Genomic DNA, 13,006 nt, shown 5'->3' with positions numbered 1-13,006 from the left:
AGATTTATTACTAATGGCAGCAAATTGATCCTACTTTCTGGGGCCCTGCAATGGGCCCCTGTTGCCACCTGGGTGCTAGTCCAGAGGCTGGGAGGGAGCACCAGGTGAGGAGGTAGCTGTCTCCTGGCTGGGGCTGGGACATTACAGCCTGCCCCTGGGGGGTGCCTGCTGCCGGGGCAGGGGACTCGGAAAGAGTTGAAGGGGAGGGGCAGGTCTCAGACTCCTGCCCTGATCTGCCAGTGGGGTAGCTAGCAGCAGATTAGGGGCAAGGGGCTGGGACCTACCGTACCCCTTCAGCTCTTTCTCACCCCATGCCTCAATCACTTTATTGGGACACAGGCCTGGGACCTGCCCCTGACGAGGACAGTTCCCAGCCCCCACTCTGCAATTGCGAGGGGAGACTGGGGAGCCTGTTCCCCACTCAGCTCCGTGAGCACAGAGCTGGGTGAGGAACAGGCTGGAGAGTCTCTTCCCTGGCCAGCTCTGTGCTTATGGAGCTGAGTGGGGAACAAGTTTCCCAGCTCCATGATCATAGAGCTGGGTAGGGAACAGGTTCCCCAGATGTTGCCATCAAGGGAGCTCCCAGCCTGAGCTCCAGGGTGGTGGGACTCAGGCTGGAAAATCCTCATCTCTCAGCACCAGCTTCACAGTCCCTGAGGATCTTCCAGCACCGGCCTTGCGACTGCAGAGCCGGTGCTGGGAGATAAGTCTTTCAGCCCGAACTCTGCAACCACAGAACTCGGGTTGAGAGGGAAGGATCTCCAAGCCCATGCTTCCCAGTTGCGATCTCACAGCAGGGGGCTTGGAGCTCCTGGCTGCCAGGGCAGGGGGACATAGGCCCCACTTGGGCTTGAGTAGCAGAGCAATCTCCTCTCCCCTGGTGGCCAGCTGACAGGGAGCAAATCTGCTCCTGGTCAGACATTTACATCAGCCTTACCGTGCCGTTACTAATCACGGGAAAAATTGCTGCTTATATTTGCAGGTAGCAAATTTATTTGCAATTAGTGAGGTTTACAGTGTAATAAGCATGCGCACGTGTAGATGCACATGCTGCTTACTGCTACTTTGTGGTAAAGTGTCTTGTGTAGATGTGCACATTTTGTTGTAGTAAATTTACGTTGCAAAATCTCCAGGGTAAGGACTGTCTTTTGCAGGTGTACTGTGCAGCACTGCTAACACTGACTAAATAAAAGAGCACATATGCTGCAAGTCAGAAAATGTAACCTGTGAGACTAGTATCCTTTCATGTGCCGCCTTTTCTGTTTATTTTGGGGCAATGGGCTCATCCCACTGTATAAAAGATCGACATGCCCTGCAACTGGAAGCAGTTATAATTATACGAGGGCTAGAAGACTGCAGCAGAAAGGGGGAATACTGGGGTCATACAGTAACTGATACCCCAAAACAGAGGTCAGCAGTTTGACCTTTCTGCCTGCCAACCAAGCAGCTGAGCATTTTTGTTGTTCTGTTGGAATATGTGCAACAGCAGAGCAGCAGATGCATGATCCAAATTGATCTAGTTAAATTCCTATTAGCTTCTAAAAAGCCTGTCTAACAAAAACTTTAATATCTGGGCAAATTAATCCAATGTCCAGAGGGCAGGAGTGTATCTGCTCCAGGGCTACTTTTCAGTGAAAAAAGCATGAGAGGCCACCCGAGTTCATCTCTCCTGCTCCCTTCTTGGTTGCTTTTCTTGTCTCATGGCCAATAATTACAGAAGCAACTTCAGTATCTTTAGTCACTGGGAAAACCCAAATCCAGAAGTTTTTCAGAAAAAAATTTTCACTTAAAACAGCCAGAGTTATACATGGCAAGACTCGAGTGAGTACTGACCACAGATTTCATCATTTGGCTCTGGGTTTTTTTGAATTTCTGTGAAACCATTTCAAACTAAAAAAATAATTACCAGAAGTTCATGACCAACTTCTAAGCAAATCCAAAATGCTGTCTTCAGGCCTCTGTACATACAGACCTGAGGAATTTATAACTATCACAAGTGCAGCTGGTCATAACTCGGATTTTCCATTTTATAGGAAATGCTGACATTTTAAAATGGTTTTTATTCCCAATTTGGAACAGAAACAAATAGTACTGATATTTCCCACATGATCAAAATTAAAAATCATTTTGATAATTTTGTTGTGGGACAAATTGAAACTTTAATTCAAAACAAAATATTTGTTTTAAAAATGTATTTACCAGTTTATATTATTTCATGATGTAGAAGTAGGAGTAGTGAAATACATCATAGCATTAAGCCTTATTACAGTGTGACACATCATAATGACAAAATATAATGGTTAAAATATTTAACATTAATTATATACCCAATAGAGGAGCATCTGTTTTCACTAACCTTATGTTAGCATATTTTCTCTATGATTGAAGACAACTGCTTCTCGAATAAATTCTAATAAGTTCACTATATGCTCATTTTCTTCTTTTCTTGTTCAAAGTTTCAAGCATTTCATTACAGCACAAAGAAGAGTATAACATTTAGAAAATTAGATAAGATATTTCAATCTGGACTGGACTGTTTAATGTTTTTAGAATAAAATAACTTTAAAATATATTAATAGCATATTTTGCCTATTCTATTGACATATGAGACATGTTATGATTTGTCATATAACATCATAATATTCACTACTATTGACATGTCAGAAATAACATGAAAATCATAAAATAATATAACAATAAAAATAACATACATTTACTAATAAATATTTTATTTTGAAAAAGAGTTATAATAATTACCAAGACTATTTTTTTCCTAAATCTTTTTGTTTGAAAATGTTGTATGCAAAATTTGGTCAAAATTAGTACAATTTAATTTTGAAAATGTGTTTAATTAAACATTATTTTCTAGTGGAAAATTGCTTTGACTATTTTTTTCTCCTGTGTGTTAATTATGAACCCCCAATTAACCAACCTGGGCAGAGCTGGGATATTTTCAGACTGAAGAGAATGTACTAATGCCATTTAAAAAAAAAATAAAAAAATCTTCCCAACATGGCCCAGAACCAAAAGTTTCTTAATTTGTGGAATGGGATTTAGGACCACACCAAATGTCAAAGGCAGTAACATGTCTTTACTAAGCTTCTCTCTAAGGATTTCCTGCACCTGCAGAAGCCACAGAATTACAGGGGCAGCATACCTAATGGTGGTGAAACAGTAATGTGAAACCAGGGACCCTGCACTTTTGTTCAATAAGCACCACTCATCATTGAAAAGATCTGCTAGTTTATTCAGTCCATTAACGGCAGGGAGGCAGGAAGACCTTCCACAGAAAATTCTTCAGCTTGTATATACTTCTGGATAACTCCAGTGAGGGAGTTTTCATCACATCGCTTTAAAGTATTCCAGAATATGACCCGTCCTTTAGGAAATTGTGTCCCAGTGACCAGACTAAAATTTCCTTTTATTCAATAACACTCTTTATTACATTTGGCTATTCCTTAGGGCTGTGCGAATCAGTAGTGATCCAATCCGGCTTCGGATCTGGCCGCTTCAGATGGCTGTGATGCGATCCGAACTGGAGCTCTGGTCCAGGTTTCCTCCTCGATCCTGCTGAAGCGGCTCCAAATCTTCGGAGCCGCCTCGGAGATCCAGCCATAGGGTATAACGGGGAATCAATTGAAGATCTATAATGTTGTTGTTTTTTGTATGACTTGGATGAAACCTGCAGGGATGGTAGTCTCTGCTAAGAGCATGAAGCCTGCCAAGTTTTAAGAAGATCAGTGCAGGGGCTTGGGGGGGGACTGTACCCCAAATTCTTGAAAGCCAAACTCACGTCATGTCTAGGCGTTACAACACAGCGGGGTCAAAACTACGAGGATGGTAGCTCTTACTGAGGCCATAAAGCCTGCCAAGTTTCAAGAAGATCAGTGCAGGGGTTGGGAGGGAACTGCACTCCAAGCTGCTGACAGGCAAAACTCATGACATAAATGACCCCGTGTGTGTTAAGGTGCAGCAGGCTGAAAACTGCAGGGGTGGTGGCTCTTCCTGAGGCCACAACACCCACTGGCTGTGTGTGTCCTAGAGCAGGCCTGAGTGAGTGCTGGGCCCTGCCAGGCCACGAAGCCTGCCTGCCAGCTGTGTGTCTCACTGGGGGAGTCTGTCACTTGGGGCCCTGCACTCCAAGCTGCTGACAGGCAAAACTCGTGATGTGGGTGGGTGACACCGTGTGTGTGTTAAGGTGCGCCCTTCCTGGCACTGGGGCCTCTGCACAACACGGTGGTGTGCCCCACTGAGACCTCCTCCTCCCCTACAGCCTCATGCCCAGTCCTCCGCTTTATGTGACACCAGGTACAATAAATTAGCAGGCTCAACACCAGTAGCATCAGCAGCAGCATCAAAGGTACCCATATGAAACTGTCACAGAGCCTTTCTTTTTATAAAGGAATTGACAGCAAGAAGTAAAGATGTTGTGTTGGACATATGATGTTATTCGTGGTGTGTGATGGTTTATCTTGTGTTTTTATGTCTATATGTGTATTATGAAAAAAAAAAGGAGTACTTAAAAGTGTCTTTGGAAGCTTTAGGGTTGAAAACCCCTTTGTCAGGCTGAGGAAGGACCTGCAGTTGGTCCTGAATGGAAGGAATAGTAAAGAGGCCAGAGTCAGTGAAAATGGAAATGGAGGCATCGGGGGCGGGGGGGGTTGGTGGGAAAGGGGGATGTAGCAGTGCAGGTGAAAGTGCAGAGGTGCCTGGGGTGTCTGATGTCCAGCTGGTCGCAGTGTGCCAGCACTCCGCTGTGTATATCGAGTCCATGAGTTTCTGTACCTACTACCTAGGAGGCTGATAAAGTGCAGTTCATAGGCCCAGCTCTGAAAAGTGATTTGTACATGCAAACAAGCACCTAACCTCATCACCAGAACTGAAGCCAACTTCCTATAGCTCAAAGCACAAACATGCCAACTATCTCCAGTACCCCCCCCCCCAAACTGCACCCCAGAATCTATCAAAGATGACAAAATCCAACTACCTGTGGGGGCACATTTCTCACCAAAAAAACACTCTGCCTCCAGTCTCTCAGGCCTGATCCTGAGAGAACAAATTACAATGCAAACCACTTTTCAGAGCCGGGCCTATGAACTGCACTTCATCAGCCTCCTAGGTAGTAGGTACAGAAACTCAGGGACTCAGTATGGACAGTGGAGTTCTGGCACACTGCGACCTGCCGGACATCTGACACCCCAGGCATCTCTGCCCTTTCACCTGCGCCGCTACATCCCCTGGAACTTCTCCATTTGGTTCTCCAGCTCCCTCACCACAGGAATCACCTGGCTGGGGAGGGCATTGCCAGCGCTAAGGGTCTCGGTGGCCTCGAGGAAGGGCTTGAGGACCACCAACATCTGGGAGATGGTATCCCACTCAGCTCTGTTCAGGGGGGCACTGATCCCTATCTCCCCAAGCAGCACCATCTCACAGATGTCCTTCTGTTGCTCCACCAGCCTCTCAAGCATCAGGTATGTGGAGTCCCACCGAGTCTCCACATCCTGGATGATTCTGCTGTGCTGCGGGATGCTCAGCTCTGCCTGTTTCTCCCACAGCATCCTGCCCCCCTTGATGCTGCGGCGGAAGTAGCCCGCCACCTTCCTGCATTTTGAAATCAGCTGGCTTGTAGCAGTACTGGTGGCAGCACCATCCCTGGCAGCCCTGTCGCCCTCCAAGGCATCCCTCACTATTAGGTGCGGTCTGTGTGCCACACAGCGGATGCCAACAAAGTTGGCATCATGGACAGCCTTCACCATATTGGCCCCGTTGTTGATGACCATGAACCTGCGGGTCAGCTTGGCCTGCCCAACGAGCCACCCCTGCACCGTGTGGTTCATGGCCCCCATGATCTCCCTTGCCGTGTGGGACTCATCCAGCACCTCAGCTTGCAGTAGAGCCCACCGACAGCCTGACTGAGTGCCCCGTGAGGGAGAGGTAGGCGTGATCGCCACCCCAGCTGCTCCAGATGTTGGAGGTGAAGTGCAAGGCCACCTGTGGCCCTGCCTTGCACAGCTCCTCCCTCAAATACTCCCTCCATGCCACACACAGGGAGGGTACCACCACCCTGCTAAGGGTGGTACGTGCAGGCATTTTGTAAAATGGGACCAGAAGTGCTACAAACCGCCTGAACCCTGGTCGCTCAACTAAGCAGAAGGGCTGGCTATCCAGATCAAGCATCTCCCCAATGCTCTGGGTGAACTTGCGTGCCTTGGGAACGTGCCCCTCTTTCTGTCCACCTTTCCCCCACTGGTCCAGGGTGGCCTGCGTCTGCTTTGGGGGTAAGGGGGCCTTGGAGCGAGCGGGGGACTTCCCTTTCGGCACACTCGCACTGGTGCCAGGCTGAGCAGCAGGAAGAAGAGCAAGGGGATGGTGTCCTTGCCACGGCTCATGTGCCTTCGGCAGTGCTGGCAGGTGGCAAACCTGGGATCATCTGCCACCTCAAACCGATCCCACACTATACTACTCCCCCACTTCGGGGTTGAGGGCGAGCATCCTGCCTTTTCCCCCTTCTCAGCAAGTTGAGGCACTTGCCTCCACAACCTCAGCCTCCTCCGAGGTGCTGCTTTCCGGAGGAGACCTGGGTCTAGGAGAAACATGAGGGTGTGGAGCACTAATTCTGATTCCCCCTCAGTCCCCAGAATTGCCTGAGCCAGCGCACTCAGCATCCCTGGTTCCAGCTCCAGCTCCAGCTCCTCCTCTGGCAGTGGGAGGCTCACGCTGAGAGCTGAAATTGGGGTGGAGGAGGCAGTGATTCCACCGCTGGTGCCCACTTCTGGACTGAGCGGAGGTGGTGTAGGTGCAGGGACGTTAGGTGCAGACGCTGCTCCCACTGCCCGGCTTCCACTGGCAGCACCGATGTGATGGCTGCTCGGGAACAGAATGCGTCTGTGTTTGGGACGGGGGGAGCCTGCAGCTCTAGCTCTCTCCTTACCCCCTCTCCCTGCCCTGCCAGAAGCCCTGGCACCTGCCTTTCCAGCATGCTTCATACTGATCTTTTCTGCGCTGAAAAAGGTCTCTGTGTGTGTGAATCCTTTGGTATATCTGTCTGTCTTATTCTCCTGTGAATATCTGTGTCTATCTTGTGCTGTGAATGAAATTATTTTTGTGTCTTCTTTTGTGTCTTCTTTCTGGCTCTCATGATACTGTCTATCTTGTGCTGTAGATGAAATTATTTTGCGTGTGTTCCTGTGTCTCAATACATTATCAGTGTCTTGCTTTTCTGTAAATGTTTGTCATCTTCTGCTGTGATTTTTTTTTCCCCCCTATATTCTGGGTCTGTGTATGTGCATGCGTGTGTGCGTGCAAGGAAGCAATCTGTACCTCCCTGCACAGTGATGGATAACACTGGCTGGGAAAACACAACTGGCTTTTTGCAAAGTTTCCAAAACAAGTTCCCAAAAAAATAATTCAAAGAAATAAATTGAATTGTAATACTACTAATAATTGAATTGAATAGCTAAGTTAAGCTAAATCCTAACCACTCCTTTATAACACGAAAAAGCAGCAGGCTGGTTTCGGTCGCAGCGCTCCTCTCTCACACAGCTGCTGACAGGGAACGAGCTGCAAAAGGCACAGAAGGGCTGGAAACAGGGGCTTTTATACTTTTTTCGTCCCGCCCCATAGACGCTGACGTTGGAAAGGTGGCTAGGGAGAAGTCCTTCTCACTGGCTACCTACGGACGTCGGTCTTCCCCGCCCCCGCCCCCACTCCCCCTCCCCCTCCCCCTTCTAATTGCCTTAAAATGGCCGAAGCGGCTCCAAAGCATCCAAAGCAGGTCCGAAGCACTTCGGATGCCCCCAACCCACTCCGGACACCAGTGCTGGTATCCTATTTCGACCCGGAAGTGCCAATTTGGGCACCGAAGCATCCAAAGTGGGTCTGGATCCAAAGCGGGATCCGAAGACTCGCACAGCGCTACTATTCCTTCCTGAACCACCTCAAACCATTCCTTGTCGGCCCTCAGATATTTATAGATATTAGCCAAATTCTCTCATAAGAGAAAAAGAAAGACTAAATCCAGGTAGTTAGCTGTGTACTGCCAGTCACTAAAACATTTGAAATTCCCCTTCCACCCGATCACGGGAGAGTGAATTAACTTCCCATGATTCACCTACAAAGGTCACACAAGTGGTCCCCGAAAGAGTTTTTTGGGTTTTTTTTACTACTCTCATACGTCTAATACCTGGACAGTTTTGTAGTTGGGTGCTGTATCTTTAATTATCATAGTAAGCAAACACCATTCTTTTCAGGGCTCCTTGCCTAGCTCCTCAGGCTACTTCCCTTGTCATTTCTTGCCTTATTGCACGGTCCTGCATCCATGTTGCCCTGCAGAGTTGCCAAAGTTTGGAGGATTTAACACAGCTGGGCAGTTTTCTTTTCCTACCTTCTTGGAACTAAGCCAAGGAAATGCCACCACCTCCTCACCTGTGGTTCTTCCTTTTAATATATCTTAGTTTAAATTAAATTCCACTTTTGCTCTTTGATGGCAAAAATTTTACAGGAGCAGCAATGGGAGAAGAAGGGCTTTGAGAAAGTTTCTTGAAGTCATGTTGAGCCAGATGTCAGAACACTGGAGTGTGAGATGTTCACCCTGTGACCCTCTCTCTCTGCCTGTCACAAAAGTGTGGACATATTAGGGACAAATTCTGCCAAAACCAATAGAGTTGCAATCACTTACATAAGTGCTTAAATTGGCCCAGTTCTGTATATGTTATGCTGTCCATGTTTGAGTTCCCTTATTCCCTGTTGTTGGCTGGTGAATATTAACAGAGATTCTAAATTATCCATCAAACAATGATCCAAATGGTGGCACACACAATCCCCCACCCAACCTTCAAACCTCTACTGGAAATGCAAATGGATGACAAATGACCCAACTGTACTTGGCTGTGTGTTACTCCATAAAATACAGATGTTAATGGGGTTTTTTTTACTAGACAATCTGTTTTAAATGATGGTTTTTTTTCATTATGTGAAGTAAATAAAGCAGTACTTAATTAAGAAAACTGGAAGAATAATTTTTGTCATATGTGGCCATAAAGCTCTCACATGTGAGTCCTGAACCTGTGTTTTTTGGAACCATTGCACAGATCTCTACCACACAGGAGCAATTATTATCCCCCACATGGATCAGTGAATACAGAAATGCCTTTGAGCTATAAAACTACTTGCTAGACTATATGCTACTGCTACTGCTATGAGCAATAGAACAGAGATCAAGAATCCTGTGATCTCTCCCTAGTAATAGGAGGTGAGTAGGGTGCAGTACTGAGGGGCTAAACAAAGCACATGTATTTGGCACATTCAGTTTGAAATCCAGTAGGTGAATAAGGTGGGGACTGCTGTGAAGACCTGGTTTTTCTGTCTGAAGTGACTTCATGAAACCCCTTTATTAACTTATTTATTAAGCAGGAAGTTAATATCTGAGTGGTTTATTCAGTAATATGCTATGAAGAGCCTGAAAACCTACAAACAGCAGTTAGTAGAGGCAAGATCAAGGGCTTCTGGATCAGCTTGCTTTCCTCTAAACAGGGCATTGAATGGATTCCATTGAGTGGAAACACTGTCTTGCTTGGTGGTAAGGTGGAAGAGGTAGCATGGATCGGGCAAAGAGAAAATAGCACACAACCAAGTTCATTAAGCACATTTGCAAGGTCTGATGGCGCTGTTGGCTTTCATGCTGCCTTTATGTAGGTGGCTAGGAAAAATGTATAGCATGTTAAGCATGTTATGAAGATGATGGCAAATAATTGTTTTGTATGTCCACTGGTAACGGGACAAAAAATAATCTAGATGAGACGTTTACTGTGGAGCTGAGTAATTAGCTCCATGGTAATGTCTCAGCATCTACACGTGTTCCCCTATTAGGGTGCAGGACATAAACTCTGCAGCAGGATAGTACTTGTAAGTACAAGTACTATATTGCTGCAGAGTTTTTTTGTGTAGAGCAGCACATGTGAGGACATTGGTGGGGCTGGCTGGGGCATGAGGGTGCTTCCTGCATGGGCTCCCTGACAGCCCCATGCTGAAGCACCCTCATGTCCTAGCCAGCCCCTCCACAGCACACTGAGCTGAGTCAGAGCAGGCTAACCCCTGGGACCCCCTGCCAGCCAGGGCTGTTCCAACCAGGCTGTATGTGCTGTGCGTAAATAAACTCTGGAGCTAATTGCTCCAGAGTTAATTGCTCCTAGGTGCATGTTCAACTGACGCACCCAGTAGCAAAAAACTCAAGAGCAATAAGCTGTGGAGTTTATTTGTCTACACTACTTGCACATATATAGATGCATACAGTGGGCTTAAATTTCAACAAGGGAGTTTTAGGTTAGACATTAGAAAGAACGTTTGAACTATAAGCAGGGTCCAACCCCCTGTGGTTGCGGAAGTCCCTGCCAGTGCTATTTTTCTATGATTCTGTGGTAGCAGGGGAAGCATTGAATGCTTTTTTTTGAAATCCAAGTATGTGACATCAACGTCTTCTCTCTTGGTCACAGAAGGAAATGAGGTCGATGTAAATAAAATGCACTAATTGATGTGTAATGAGCCCCTTTGTCCACCAGATGTCACTTTGATTTGCAGATAGGAAAGAAAGAGGATACCAGCAGTTTTAGGTACTGTGTGTTATGTGTTTTTTCAGACTCTAGGTGTTGCAGTCCAGCCACCCTGACATGAATCAATTTTCTGCTCATTTGCACAGACACCTGTGCACCCTTCCCCCTCCAACCAATGCCCTGAGCAGGGTGACAATGGCATCATCACGCATAATCTGTCCTTGGTTCCATTGCTTGGCCACCTAAAGTGGCTTTCATTAGCTTTCACAGCAAATGGCGCCCTCCTTCTCACAAGACTGTAGCCCATAGCCTCCATGCACAGACTCAATCACAGTCAGACCTGTGGGTGTTCCTGCAATGGCAGCAAGCCGCCCTTACTGGCAGCGGTTCTGTCCTCCTGTAATCTGCCCCTGGTTCCATCCAAGAACTGCTTGGGCGCCTTAAGGGCATGCCCTAGAGCACTTTAATTTGCCCTTTAGAGTGAATGGTGAATGGCACCCACTCTTATAGGACTGCAGCCTGTAGCCTCCACACTTCATAATTTTTTTTCTTGTGCTGGGATGGTTGCACAAGCTTACCCCACGGTCAGAGCCGTGGGTGCTCCTGCAACAGCAGCTGGCAACCAGCCCTTACTGACAGCAGCACCATCACCCCATAATTCACCTCTGCTTTCACCCAGGAATGAAGAACCATTTGGCCACCTACAGGGGGCAACCTGGAGTGCTCCCATGGGCAGTCGGTTCTGGACGGGGATCATCAGTTTTTCCAGTTTTACAGCCCTCTCTACTGGTGTCAACAGCTGTTCATTTGGCAGTGATGAGAACAAAGCCAGGGAGCCTGTGTTCATTACCTCTTAATGGCCCACATTGAAAGAAAAGAAAATAGAAAAAAAGTTTACATAATTAACTGCTACTGATATATTAAGCATAATTTACATAAATTACCAGATATCACAGTATTTACAAGGTAACAGTAATCAACAAGCAATATTCTTCAATTTTAAAACCACAAGCAATAATTAATGACTTTTATAACAACAACTTTTATAACAACAAGCAATAACAATAGGCATTGAATATTTAAAATGACAAACAAGTGATAATCAACGATCAACAATAATCAACTTTTACTACAGATAAGCAAAGCTTTTTTCCATGTTTCTGGGCTGGACTGCCCTTCTTTCTCCCGTTCTCGTGAATGCCTCCTGCCATGTTGCCTGGATGACACTCAGCCCCAGACATACCATGCAGGTACTGATGGTGCTAACGATCCTATCTGTCTGGTCTGTGTTTTTTCAGTGGCAACATAACAAGCAGAGCTGAAAATAAAGGGACGTGGGGAATTGAGCCTTTTTTGAGAGCTCTGCGCTCAGTGAATCATGCGAACAGATAAGAAGTGGTCGGGCAAAAATGACTGAGAAGGGCTTGCCTGCCTGTCCAAGCTGTTGGACTGCAGGCCCTGAGTGGCAGCAAACAATATCCCAGCAGAGCCTCCCTGCTGTGCATTGCCCTGCGCTGACTAACTCAGTGAGTCTTTAAAGCAGTGTCTGACGTCAACCCTTCACCTCTCAGCCCAGCCTAATTGCAGCCGTCAGTTCAGATGACAGTTGGCTTAAAGGTTCCCCAGGGCTTCACATACTGGTTGCGAAGGACAATGTCCACGGTCTCTCATCTTTGAAGAATCTTCAAGGAACAGTACTAGTACTCTGCTGCTGTCTTCCTTGCTTGAGGTAGCATGAGTTGGACGGGCAAGGAAGGCCTGTGGTTGGCGAGGTCTGAGGAGTGGAGGATGGCTTGGAGACCTCTGATCGGCTCATTGCTTGGTGTTCAAGTATCTCCATTAGTGGATGGGGATACTGATAATGTGGCATGTTATGCATGGGGGTGCCTTGCTGCTGAGCTCTTGCTACTTCACATTGGAAAGCAGCCCTTATAATCTTGGCCTTCACCCTGCACTGGGCCACTGTCTTGTTGTGCCCACACTCAGTAAGTCTCCTGGACACATCCAGGTGTATATGCAAGTTTGCATGCAAGCTGTTGCTGAGCTGGATTAACACCTCAGGGTCCCCCAGACCCTGCACCAGGTTCTAAGTGTCTTCATAGGACCAAGTGGTCCTAGCCTTATGTGCCCTGCTTCTCTCTGTCCTCCCTGGTTTTCTCTCCTCTTTTCAATGTCAGACATCTCAGATCAATAAGGGGTATCTGTATCTGGATAGCTGTGCCTTCAGTTTATAGGTCTTTAGGTGACCTGGTCAAATAAAGTTCACCCGCCTCCAACCCTCATTTTGCTGCACAAAGTTTGCATAACAGACATGCTGGTGCCATTCTGGCAACATTGTTTCTTGCTCCATACGGTTTTTTGCAATTTTTGGTGCCCAAAATATCTGGAAGGTGTAGCTAATCAATGAGCCATGTACTGATGGGTATGCCAACAAGGATCTCCCACAGGTTCCCTTTTGG

The sequence above is a fragment of the Crocodylus siamensis genome, chromosome 10, assembly GCF_052110815.1.
Source record: "Crocodylus siamensis isolate JL-2025a chromosome 10, ASM5211081v1, whole genome shotgun sequence".
In the NCBI taxonomy this organism is placed as follows: Eukaryota; Metazoa; Chordata; order Crocodylia; family Crocodylidae; genus Crocodylus; species Crocodylus siamensis.
This window is presented reverse-complemented; position numbering follows the sequence as displayed.